Below are 12,500 nucleotides of genomic sequence, written 5' to 3'. Positions count from 1 at the left end.
AAACAAGGAAAATATTACTGATGAGTCTTTTCTTGTGAGAAAATGAGACTCAAAAGGATCTTACGGGTGGTTCTTAAGCAAACAGCGAGTGAATGGGACAGCTCGGTTGTTATTATTTTCGTTCACTATACTCTTCGAAATTGGTCTTAGTAATTTTTCTTATTAACAGTGATAAGCGGTTGACTGTTACACGCACAAATATATGCATGTTTATGCAATGTTCTTTGATTGTTGCAGATTGGATACGCAAGCAATCGGAATAAAAGTAGTGTGTTTACACTACTAACACTAACAGGTCCAAGGAAATAATGTTTATTTTGTTGTATTCGAAACCTCAAAGTCGAATCACACATTCTTATTATTATCCCATAACCGTATGCCAACAATTCACTCTTGCATAAGAGACTCATCTCAACAACAATCCCGAGTTTTGCTTCATTCTCGTTAATATTAATTATTCCCCCCGCACTCCCCGCACTCAGCCCTCACCCCACGAACTGCCGCTTACGTATTTTGAATGCATATACAATTCTTCCCTGTACAGCGCCTTTCATGGAGAAGTTTTGCCGGGGTAAGCGAACCGCAATAGCAACTAGAAACAGTAACTCCACAAAAGAAGAAAAGAAGAAGAAGAAGAAGAAGAAGAAGAAGAAGAAGAAGAAGAAGAAGAAGAAGAAGAAAAATCTTGCTGAATTCATCTAAAAGAAAGGATTCTCTTTTCACAACGGTGAGGTTTCAGTTCTCGATGTGACATTACAGACGGGTGCATTTTTAATCACTTTACACGACAGCATTGTTCACGCTGTATGCCCCTTCAACACGTTCTTTTGTTTTGATTATATTTTTGTTCGTTGGATGTGCACACTTTCTTTTGTTTTACGTCGCATCTAGAGCTTGTGTTTTTGGTAGCGTCTGAAATATCTTGCCTTTAGCCCACTTTCTTCTCTCTCTCTCTCTCTCTCTTTATGATTTATACACACAAATAAACGAGCCTCTACCAGTAGTCTATTACTGAATGTACAAAGAAACTATTCATTAATCCCTTATTTTTTCACCTCTCCGGATAGTAACTGCAAATTAGCTTTGGGTCGCATGCAATGACCACATATCCAAAGAAAGTACAAAAGTACAAACAAAATCTATTAATTCATCGAATGGGCAACGAATCGGAAAAGCCAATATGAATTAGTCTATAGCGTTTAAGGTAACAGCACTAATATATGGGATATCTAAAACCGTACCGTCAAAAACACGCAAGCTCCTGACGTTATAGCTTTTAACTAAATTAAATAAGTGTTTTTTTTTTTAGTGGATTAATGATTATTCAGTCAACAGACTCGTAAAATGACATGGCAGTATGCCATTTCCTTGATGGAAAAACCTAAATTACAGTTATTAGTTTTTGTCGTATAACAGAGAAACAAACCATTTTTGTATGAAGTGATTTTCAGAGAAATATTCTCTTTCCAGGTCGCTATTTTTTTCCAAAGCGTATTTTCATTGCAGAATATAATTTTCATGAAGCCATACAAAAATGCCACTGAATATTTTACCCTAATACCAACAAAATTCAAACTACTTCTGTACATCCATGAATTCCTTTCTAACAGCGTTTGTAATGAAAAGGTTGAATTGGGAAAGATCTCAAGTTAACTTCATTGTACTTGCTTTATCGGAAGGATCTTTGTCTCTGTGTTTTTAGAATATTCTTGAAGAATGCTCCTACCCAGAATTTACTTGTAATTCTGTAGTTTTTTTTATATACAAGCAGCTGAAATATTATGACATCCTCTTAATCTTTTAACTTTTCATGTCTTATTTTTTCCTCATCTGTTAAATGAAGTTTCATTTTACTTCTGTTGCTCAGTATCACTATCCCCATTTTATTCTTGTATTCAAAGATCTTTGCGATATACAAATCACAAAATCAAGCCGAGCTGTAAACTACAATAAAATATTATCTTAGTTTAAAATTTTGTTTCTTGAGACTTTCATATGAAACTCTCCTGAGAACATTCGACTTTTTCATCTACTAAACATTGCCGGAATTTAAAAAGAATATAAGTGAATAAGTAACAACAAGCAATAATTTATCTTATTTTCAAGTTTTGCAGTGCTTGATGCTACCATTTCATTTTTATTTTTTCAGTCAGAGGGAGATACCGGAAATATTTTCGACAAGAAGAAGAAGAAGAAGAAGAAGAAGAAGAAGAAGAAGAAGAAGAAGAAGAAGAAGAAGAAGTTTGTGCTGAAACAAACAGCACCTCCCTGGACATAACTTCCGACGACGATGACATAAGAAAGACGAACTTGTGAGAAGGCCGACAGAGCAGGCGATCCAATGGCAACTCCTGAGACCTTGTGGATAAGGAAGCCCTCCTGATTAAAGTTGTCGATCAGGAGTCATGGCTGTGTACCACGCAAACCCAAGCGACGGGGTTTAGTCTAAATTGCGTACCGAGAATCGAGGGACAAATTGGAATGCTTGTTATAGCTTCTGTGCAAATGCGTCTCATTGGCGAGTGTCGTTAGCAGAACACCGGCTGGAATTGAAATCTGAATGGCTCTGCCATCTTTAGGACCATTCGTTGCCTACTCTGTAAATTTCCAGTCAATGATCGTGGTCCAGTAAAAATGTTATGGTACGAAATGAACGGCAATGTACCCCTTCCTCACTCTCCCCTTGAAAAAAAAAAAAAAAAGGCTCCCGTACTAGATAAACAAAAATATCATTTTACAGACTGCATGCAAAGGTCTTGCAGTTGTTCCTGATAATTCTATATTATTAGAAAAATTATGTGTGAAAAAATCTAATGATTTCCTAACCTTCCAAGTGGACTTGCTTGTATCAGCAGTAGATACAAAAGAATATAAAAAAAAAACAATAAAGCTATTAGAAACAAAGCTAGTTTAGCAGAGATCTTCGTTCATCCATCGATGTCTGAAAAATGAAACGAGGTTTATGAGGACATCCTTCAGTCACAGGACTGGAGCCGTTGTGCCAATATGGATTAGCCTGCCTATACCGTCAGATGAAAGTAGCAGCGGAATGATTGGGGACCTCTCTCTCTCTCTCTCTCTCTCCCTCTCTCTCTCTCTCTCTCTCTCTCTCTCTCTCTCTCTCTCTCCCTCTCTCTCTCTCTCCTCCCCTCACTTTGTGTTTCAGGCATGAATGACATCCCAAGAAGTCTTTTTCATTGTTTAGGGGGCAAGAGTGCCTACCTTTACTATCATTATTATTTTTTTTGAAATTTTGTTGAAAGCGACATAAACATCACTGATATTGCAGAAGTGGTTGTTGCATTCTGTTGGCTTTCTTAGACTGTTATGGCTTCTATGGTGATCAATTGACGATTGCTGCATTCATCAATAACATATGTACTATGTTACTAATGTTTGCATCGCCGTTATTGATGAAAATGTTGATTCTTACTGCACTGTTGTTAGAATATGCTATTTACAATAATTTCCCACTTTATTTTAATGAACTTGAATCATTGTTAACTGTTGTAGGCTGTGAAACTGGCAGTGCACGCATGCTGACGTTGTTGTAAGAGGATAGTTGTAATGATCGGAATACGTTATGTAATGACTGAATGTTGTGATTGCTTCAATTCGAATATAGTTTTCCATGTTTGTATAACAACTCCGTTGCTGATGGTGCTGATGATAATAATATTATGAGTTGATGCTGTAGTTCTACATGCTTTTGGGTTGATTAAATGGTATTTACTATTTTGGATTGTATATTGGCTGTAATATTATCATTGGGTCTCTTGATATGGCAAAGTAATTTAAATACTAGTTCTGCGGTTTCCATCAATTCTTTTATAATGTCACTGGAATCTTCAGAAATTCCTTAGACGTGTTCCTTAATGAAGGCTTGATTACCTTAGATGTGGCGTTTTTCTTCACAGATTTTTTAGGCAATTGACAACAGAAAACACGGGTTAATTTATGGCGATGTTAATCCTAGAACTAGCTTTCCTGGTGTTCCGTAGGGTAATGATTGGGATATTTGCTGTTTGGAATCTTTTCTAGACACATGACTGTTAGTCTGGAATATAAAACTGAAAGTTATGCAGAATACGCTACTCATCTTGAGGTTATTAATTCTCTCCTGTTATGGCTCAACCGGTATCTTGTTGCCTTAGTAATTGTTGTCGCCATTTGGGTATAAGGTTGAACTTCAACAAGGCTGTGGTTGATTTTATTAACCAACCTCACACCGTTCTCTTACTTAAAGTATTTTTTTTATTATTCAGAATATATGATGATGATTATGGTTACCTTCGATTATAAGAATAAATTCTGATTTTCGTAGCGCTTAAAAACTACCATTTAATGCTGCGAGAAAAGTAGGCATCACTCAAAGGGATTTTTTTGCATCTGAAGCGATGGTGGCATTAATGCCACAAGCTCCAGATCTTTTGTTTGGCTATCACTGGATTACTACTCTCGGTTCGAGAGGTTTCATCCTTGCAAAATGTTTATCAGTTAAGTTAATTATGAAAAAGAATATTGCTCGAACTCCATCAAGCCAACTTTCATTGCCTCCATTTCAGAATGGGACGTGTTCAGTATCTTTAGTGTCTGTCCTTCAGTGGCTACTGGGTGCCGATCGCTTTGCGAAGGTGCCGTTTTGTCTCACTCCCCTGTACTTAATTTTCCTTTTAAAACTGAATTATTTCTCCTGGTGCAAATGCCCATGAGTTTAAAAAGGACTGTAATGCTACCTTAATGCAACTTGTTTTTGTTTTTCATGTGTTTTTATCTATACGTGGTTTTCACACTGTCCAAATGCAATTTTAAACTCCGCTTTCTTTTTTACTTTGATTTGGAATTCTATACTCTCGAAGCATGATGAGTAAGTTATTGACAGTCTAGGTATGTTCCATGTGAATTGGTAATAAAATAAATGAATATTCTACTACCATATAAAATATTCAATATATAAAGTCTTATGACTTATTTACTTTAGTATTAGACAATGAAACGAAGATATCATATGTCTAGGCTTTTGGGTTGCCCTAAATGTAACTTTTAATTGTTATTTTCCCGTTTCTATAATTTCTAATCTACATAAAATCACGGATAACAAATACTAATGTGTTTACCCTGTAAATTTTCGTTTGTTGTTCAAATTGTTGCATTTCTGTCTTAGCTTTATCTGCCCTGCTGATATGATTTAAGGGATCAAATATGACAAGAAAATATTAAGGGAACCGAGTAAGATAAGGAAAGATACGTTACATCTGTTTAACATAAAATTAATCATTCATCATACTTTCCAATCATAGTATTAACCAAAATCTTTTGCACTAGGCCTATCCCACTGTACTTCCTGTGACAAAGGAAAAAAAAAAGTGGCCGTCGTAGACTTCTTTCTCGGTAACTCATTTCTTGGTAACTCTTTTCTAGGTAACTCCTTTCTCGGTGACTCCTTTTAAGGTAACTCCTTTGTCGGTAACTCCTTTCTAGGTAACTCCTTTGTCGGTAACTCCTTTCTAGGTAACTCCTTTCTCGGTAACTCCTTTCTAGGTAACTCCTTTCTAGGTAACTCCTTTTAAGGTAACTCCTTTCTCGGTAACTCCTTTCTAGGTAACTGCTTTCTCGGTAACTCCTTTACCCTAACTCCTTTCTCCCGAGAGATATTCCACGCGATCGTTAGGCAAGCGAGTCTCCCAACCCATTGCCGGACAAAGTGCATCTTTCTCCGAGCAATTTGAATGCAAATGGCCGTTCCCATTACCACTCACTTGCAGGAGTCATTTGCCTTTCAGATCGTATTCATCCAGAAAGATACATTGCCGCTGTATTCAAAGGATTTCTTCAAAGTTTCTCGGCGATCGCCACGGATTGCCCGGCCAAAGAAGGCTCCTCCTCTTCTTCCACGACGTCCAGAGGAACAGTTTATTTAGGATATCACTTTCCGACTGTAATCAAGCGCTGATAAAGTCACTCGCGAATCTTTTCCTTTGTTGCGGGAGAGCCAGGATTGGCAACTGAGCTCGGTTGTCTCTTTGTTGACGACGAGCCAAGTGAGAGAGAGAGAGAGAGAGAGAGAGAGAGAGAGAGAGAGAGAGAGAGAGAGAGAGAGAGAGAGACTGGATAACTTATTTTCGAAAAGTTTTTCGTTTTGTTTCTTGTCAGTTGCAAAGTGCGTGAACAATTTTAATTTCTGTTAGAATTTTTATTTTCTTTGAAACCTCGTATGGTGGATACACCTGGGGAATTTCCGAATGTTATCGAAACACAATTAATTTCTCTCAGTCTCTCATCAATTCGAAGGATCTGAACACATTATTAACTAAATAATATTAGATGTGCCAAGATAATTCAGAAATTACGTCACAGAGCAAAGATCTGCTGACCAAGCTCTTTTCCTTAATTGTCCTCTATCAACTCCTTTTGCGATTCAGATGTGTAAATACACATGGGCTTTCAGTCAAAGCGCCATAAGCTCATACATAACCATCAGTGATCAGGAACAGAGAAGTTTGTTTTTAGAAATGTGTGGTTTTTTGTTGTGCAAATGTTTTATGGGCCTTTTTAACTACATACATATTCATTTATACAGCGAGACATATGTACACATACTATTGCATGCAAATATACATTTTAAATATATATATATATATATATATATATATATATATATATATATATATATATATATATATATATATATATATATATATATATATATATATATATATATATATATACAGGTCTTTCCCAACCGACACAACACTCACTGCCTTGACATTCGCTCGTCAGCACGACTGTAGAGATTAGACTCTGTCGAATTAGTGAGGGAACCTACAAATATTTATTGCAAGCATATTGCGCTGTTAATACCTGTTGTTTTGCTGTCAGGTTTATATATAAGCTTCCATTAACTAATGAGTAATTTTGTTTTCCGTGTCACCCGTCCTTTGATATGTTCACTATTCTTAATCTCTGAATCTTAATATCTGTATTTTTAGCATGCAAAGCCACTTAAGGCTATAGGACATCATAGAACCATTATACCTCTTGTTGAATCTAGTTGCTTGAACTTGTATTTTGAGCAACTATCAAGTTAACACAGCAAAAATATATGTATACTATGTGGGGAAATCCATCTTACTATGGAACATTTCTCTTGTGACTTCTGTATCAACTGTGATTTGTAGTAAAAGCAATATAAATAGTTTATTTTATTTAATTTTGATAATATCATTACCACCCTAAAATGCTTTTGTGAAAAGTACGTTTATGGGAAATCTATCTACAGAACGACATATTAACAGAAAAGATATTACTCTTTACAAAAATGGTCATAATTATTATTCTTGCAAAACATCAGAAACCATTAAAACTTCTAAAACCATTTAGAATTACCTTTTGATTAAAAATTACAGCTGATATGATGAATGTGTTAACTATCAAATAATAAAGTCTGTAGTCCAGATGATAAGTACTTAAAGAAAATGCGAAAGAAATAATGCCCACAGTTATTGAATTGTAAATCTGATAGAGCTTTGTTTTAACATAATAAAAACACTTCATAACGTCCTCTCCCTATCTGCCTGTCTGCCTATCTCTCTCTCTCTCTCTCTCTCTCTCTCTCTCACACACACACACACACATATATATATACACACATATATATATATATATCTATATATATAAATCTATATATACAAAAGTGAATGTTTGTATATAAGTTTGGTTTCTACAGAAATCCAAACCGCTTGACAGACCCAGGGAAAAATTTTGCACACGGCCTCTATGTCACCCCAGAAAGGTTTTTAACTTAAAATCAAACCCCTACCAGTGACAGACATACAAACACAGACAAAACAAATGAAATTTTTGTTTTAACGTCACCTTTTCCTTCACTTTTCTGGGTTTATTCTCGTTTTTCACCTGACGTTTCACCTTTTCTTTTGGTGCTATCGGAGGTATGATTAACCTACAACAGTAAATCCACCATAACATCAATTTCTGATCAGAATTTACGTGAATTTTGATCATAATTTATGATAATAATTAATATAATTGTTTATTGCCTCGATAAATCTACATTGGAAACCAAAATCGATAATTTCTTTTCCTAGTAAGCGAAGCCGAGTCCGGTATACGTAGTAGTGGCTTAACGCAACGATTTCAGGTGACAATCACAAGTCATTTGCCCCGCCCGCTCATGCATATGGTTGAAGACACTATAGATATGATAAGTAAATAAACACATTCCCTTTTTGCGTACGGTGTTAAAATGGTCCTACACATGATCCTACGTCATTTATTACCCAACATCGTGTAGAAGAACAACACGTTGTTGGTTGTGCTGGAATAATCGAAATATCACCTTGAACAATCAAGCGGTTGGAATTAATTATCATGTGAACCGGCAAAAACTTCACTGCATACGGAAGATAAGTTTCTTTTCACGTTGCTTGGTACTGATTACCTGGAAGATAATGACTGAAAATTCTAGATTAAAACTTTACAGGAATGTTGATCATTACACCTGGAAATCTTTTCCAAAAGGTATTTGGAGGGTAAATGTATTAGGTGCAAATAGGGATTTAAGAAATGGCAACTACTGCACTTTGAGTAACTTGCAGTGCTCACAGCTTTACACAACACGTCAGTTCATACCTTTGGCTGATGTAATCATACACACTAAGGAATAGTATTCCCATCATTTAGGAAAATAAATTTATTGTTTATGGTTATATATTAAATGATATATATTCATTTCTATCTATCTTTTATCAATGCGTATTTATTCAAAACAATAAATACCGATTGCCTAACATTCCTCCAACAAGGGGAAGACTTTGTTTGATTTGTGATTACGTTATTTTACAAACTGACCAAGTTTATAGATGCTGTACGTGTAACTTTATACACAATTCTACGTTCAGGAATTTAATGTCATTATAAAGATAATGACTTGTAATTTATTATGTTATGTTGAAAAGTATCTAAAACTAATATAAAAAATACGTATCCAGAGCTGATGTTAGCAGCATAGGAAAGTGTTTTGCCACTTTTTTTCTTAATGTGATAAGGGGCTGGAAGGTTAACTCTTGCAGCAATTCACCTAATAATAGGAAAGAAGTAAAAAGGTGTAACAGAGTATAAACTATATATTTTTTATTAAGAAAAGATGTCCATTCTCATACAAAGTTAATGAATGAATTTAAGTTAGAACTGAGGTGTTGGTTCAGTTTTTTATGAGTTGGACAGTGAGGTTTACTTTCATTATAGTAACATATCATAAAGAGACATCATTAGCCTAGAAATATACCAAATTGTCTGTATCACATGGATATATTGTTTTAGGTTTTTATTGTATGATTTGGACTTATAACGGCCTACAAATAGCGTTGAAGGGTCTAACAGTAAAATAAATAAGCCTATACATAATTTATTCATATTCTGATAAGAGCGTCTGAGATGCTTCCTAGATGAAATATGGTGGCAAACTGTCACAAAATTGGTGCTAAACTGTTTGCACTTGCAATTCCCTGACAGTCAGTTGGAAGATATTTAGGTAATACCATCAGTTCATTCGTTTTGATGAGTGGACTGTCTCGCCCAGAAACTGTTGTCTACACGTAAGTTTTAACGGCAGTTTCGATGAACTGACAGGAAAAGTGACAAGTAAACTTGGGGGTGTTAGTGAGGAGAAAGTGGGAGAGAGAAAGAGACAGTTTATAGAATGTCATTCAGAGTTTTTCCGGGCAGCGCCGGCCTGATCAGCTAGTATTTAAATATATATATACACACACACATATATATATATATATATATATATATATACATATATATATATATATATATATATATATATATATATATATATATATATATATATAGATATATATATAGATATATATATATATATATATATATATATATATATATATATTATATATACATATATATATATATATATATATATATATATATATATATATATATATATATATATATATATATATATATATATATATATATATATATATATGCATACGTATATCACACACACACTATATATATATATATATATATATATATATATATATATATAAATATATATATATATATATATATATATATATATATATATATATATATATATATATATATATATATATATATATATATATATATATATATGACGATTAAAAGGCCTATAAAACACTATATACGTTGCAACCAAATATTTCAGATAATTCTGTATCCGTGCTCACTAGTGAAGACATATTTCACCAGTGACCAGGGATACAGAAGTATCTGAAATATTTGGTTACACTGTATATAGTGTTTTTGTTTTTTTTTATCTTCATGATGTACTGTTGGATTTCAGTAAAAGATATTCATATATACATACACACACACACACACACATATATATATATATATATATATATGTGTAATATTTTGTGTATACACACACACACACACACACACACACACACACACACATATATATATATATATATATATATATATATATATATACAGTATATATATATATATATATATAATTGTATTGCTATTAGTTTGTTTTAATTAATGCAATGAATTTTGTGAGAAGAAACGTTCTTATGAAGCAGGATTAAAATTACAATTGATGCCATACGGCCGTTCCATCATTGTTCAATAAATCATGATGAATTAATTAATTTCCATAATTGCAGTCACAATTTCATTAGTGAAAACGACCATAGCTACACCACACACACGCATACACACACACTTTCACACATACACACACACACATAAGGATAACATTCCGGATGTAGGAAGTTATCCCCTGATTCAATCACTGACAACTTGGTCCTGTGGTTAGTCACATTTATGGGACTGACAAGGTTTCCTTTTGGCCACTGAGAGCTTTGGAATTCTCTTCGTTCATTTTGTTTTCCAACGTTAAAGATCTTCGAGGTTAAATACCAACTTTTTCCTCACGTTTCCTTTTGTATTTTTTTTTGGCCTATGTCAGGCAAAGAAGACTTGATAGGCCCACAGACCTAAGTTAGTATTATTATTATTATTATTATTATTATTATTATTATTATTATTATTATTATTATTATTATTATTATTATTATTATTGTTGTTGTTGTTGTTGTTGTTGTTATGGAAGAATACCATGTGTGAGACAAACTTCGCTGAAAAGAATTATTATTATTATTATTATTATTATTATTATTATTATTATTATTATTATTATTATTATTATTATTATTATTATTATTATTATTATTATTATTATCATTATTATTATTATTCAGTGCTCTTAGACTTCTCTCATCCGTCTCCTTTCAGTGGTCCAGTAATTGTAAACTATTAGTGATTACGGAAAAGATTTTAACAAAGCCACGGGTACATAAAGATTAACACGAGAGAGAGAGAGAGAGAGAGAGAGAGAGAGAGAGAGAGAGAGAGAGAGAGAGAGAGAGAGAGAGAGAGTAAACTCTGGCAAACACAGAAAATCGCAATATTTTACTTTCAAAAAAAATTTCCACTCCAAACGTTAGGGCGGAAATGAGAGAGAGAGAGAGAGAGAGAGAGAGAGAGAGAGAGAGAGAGAGAATATATATGTAATAGAAATACGAAAGAGACAGTACTGTACATCGTTTCATTATGTGCTGCGATTTCTCATGTATAATGCAATAGGGTGGGAGTACTTCGGTGTTGCTGAAGTACTCCATTAACTTTGCAGACAATAATGCAGCATTCACACGTTTAAAAGCTAAAACATAGTTTCCGGCCTTGGATCCTAACAACGCGGCAGCATCACAAAAGTAATTATGACGCTGTCAACTGTAACGCAATGCATTATTCCATTACGAGAACTGACATTGACAACCAGCGAGAATAGAAAAAAGTTTAAATACCTGCTCTTGCACTGATTTATATGTCATACAGTAATAAATAAACTTCAAATTGAATATTCATAAATTTCTCGCTCTGTTTGAAGTCATTATTACGTAAAATGAGCTAAGCGTAATATGTATAACAAATCTAAATACTCTTCCATCACGATTAACTTTTGTTTGGAACACTTGCTTGTGTGATCTGCTGTGCTGGTATCACTTTAATGGCCTTCTATAACTATGTTCCTTTATTTATATTATTTTCAAACTGAAATTAGAATTCTGTAAGTATTTCAAACGGAATTTACGATACAGAGAACAGATTAATTTTCTAGCCACAAGAGCACCTCGTCCCACGTGATATTTCTGTAATGATTTTTAAAGGGAATGTGCTTTTAATAATTCTCATTACGCATTTGTTTTGAATAAGGGGACACAATATATATATATATATATATATATATATATATATATATATATATATATATATATATATATATATATATATATATATATATATATACAAACACACACAATATATATATATATATATATATATATATATATATATATATATATATATATATATATATATATATATATATATATATATAT

The sequence above is a fragment of the Macrobrachium rosenbergii genome, chromosome 11, assembly GCF_040412425.1.
Source record: "Macrobrachium rosenbergii isolate ZJJX-2024 chromosome 11, ASM4041242v1, whole genome shotgun sequence".
Lineage (NCBI taxonomy): Eukaryota > Metazoa > Arthropoda > Malacostraca > Decapoda > Palaemonidae > Macrobrachium > Macrobrachium rosenbergii.
Note: the sequence above shows the minus strand (reverse complement) of the source record.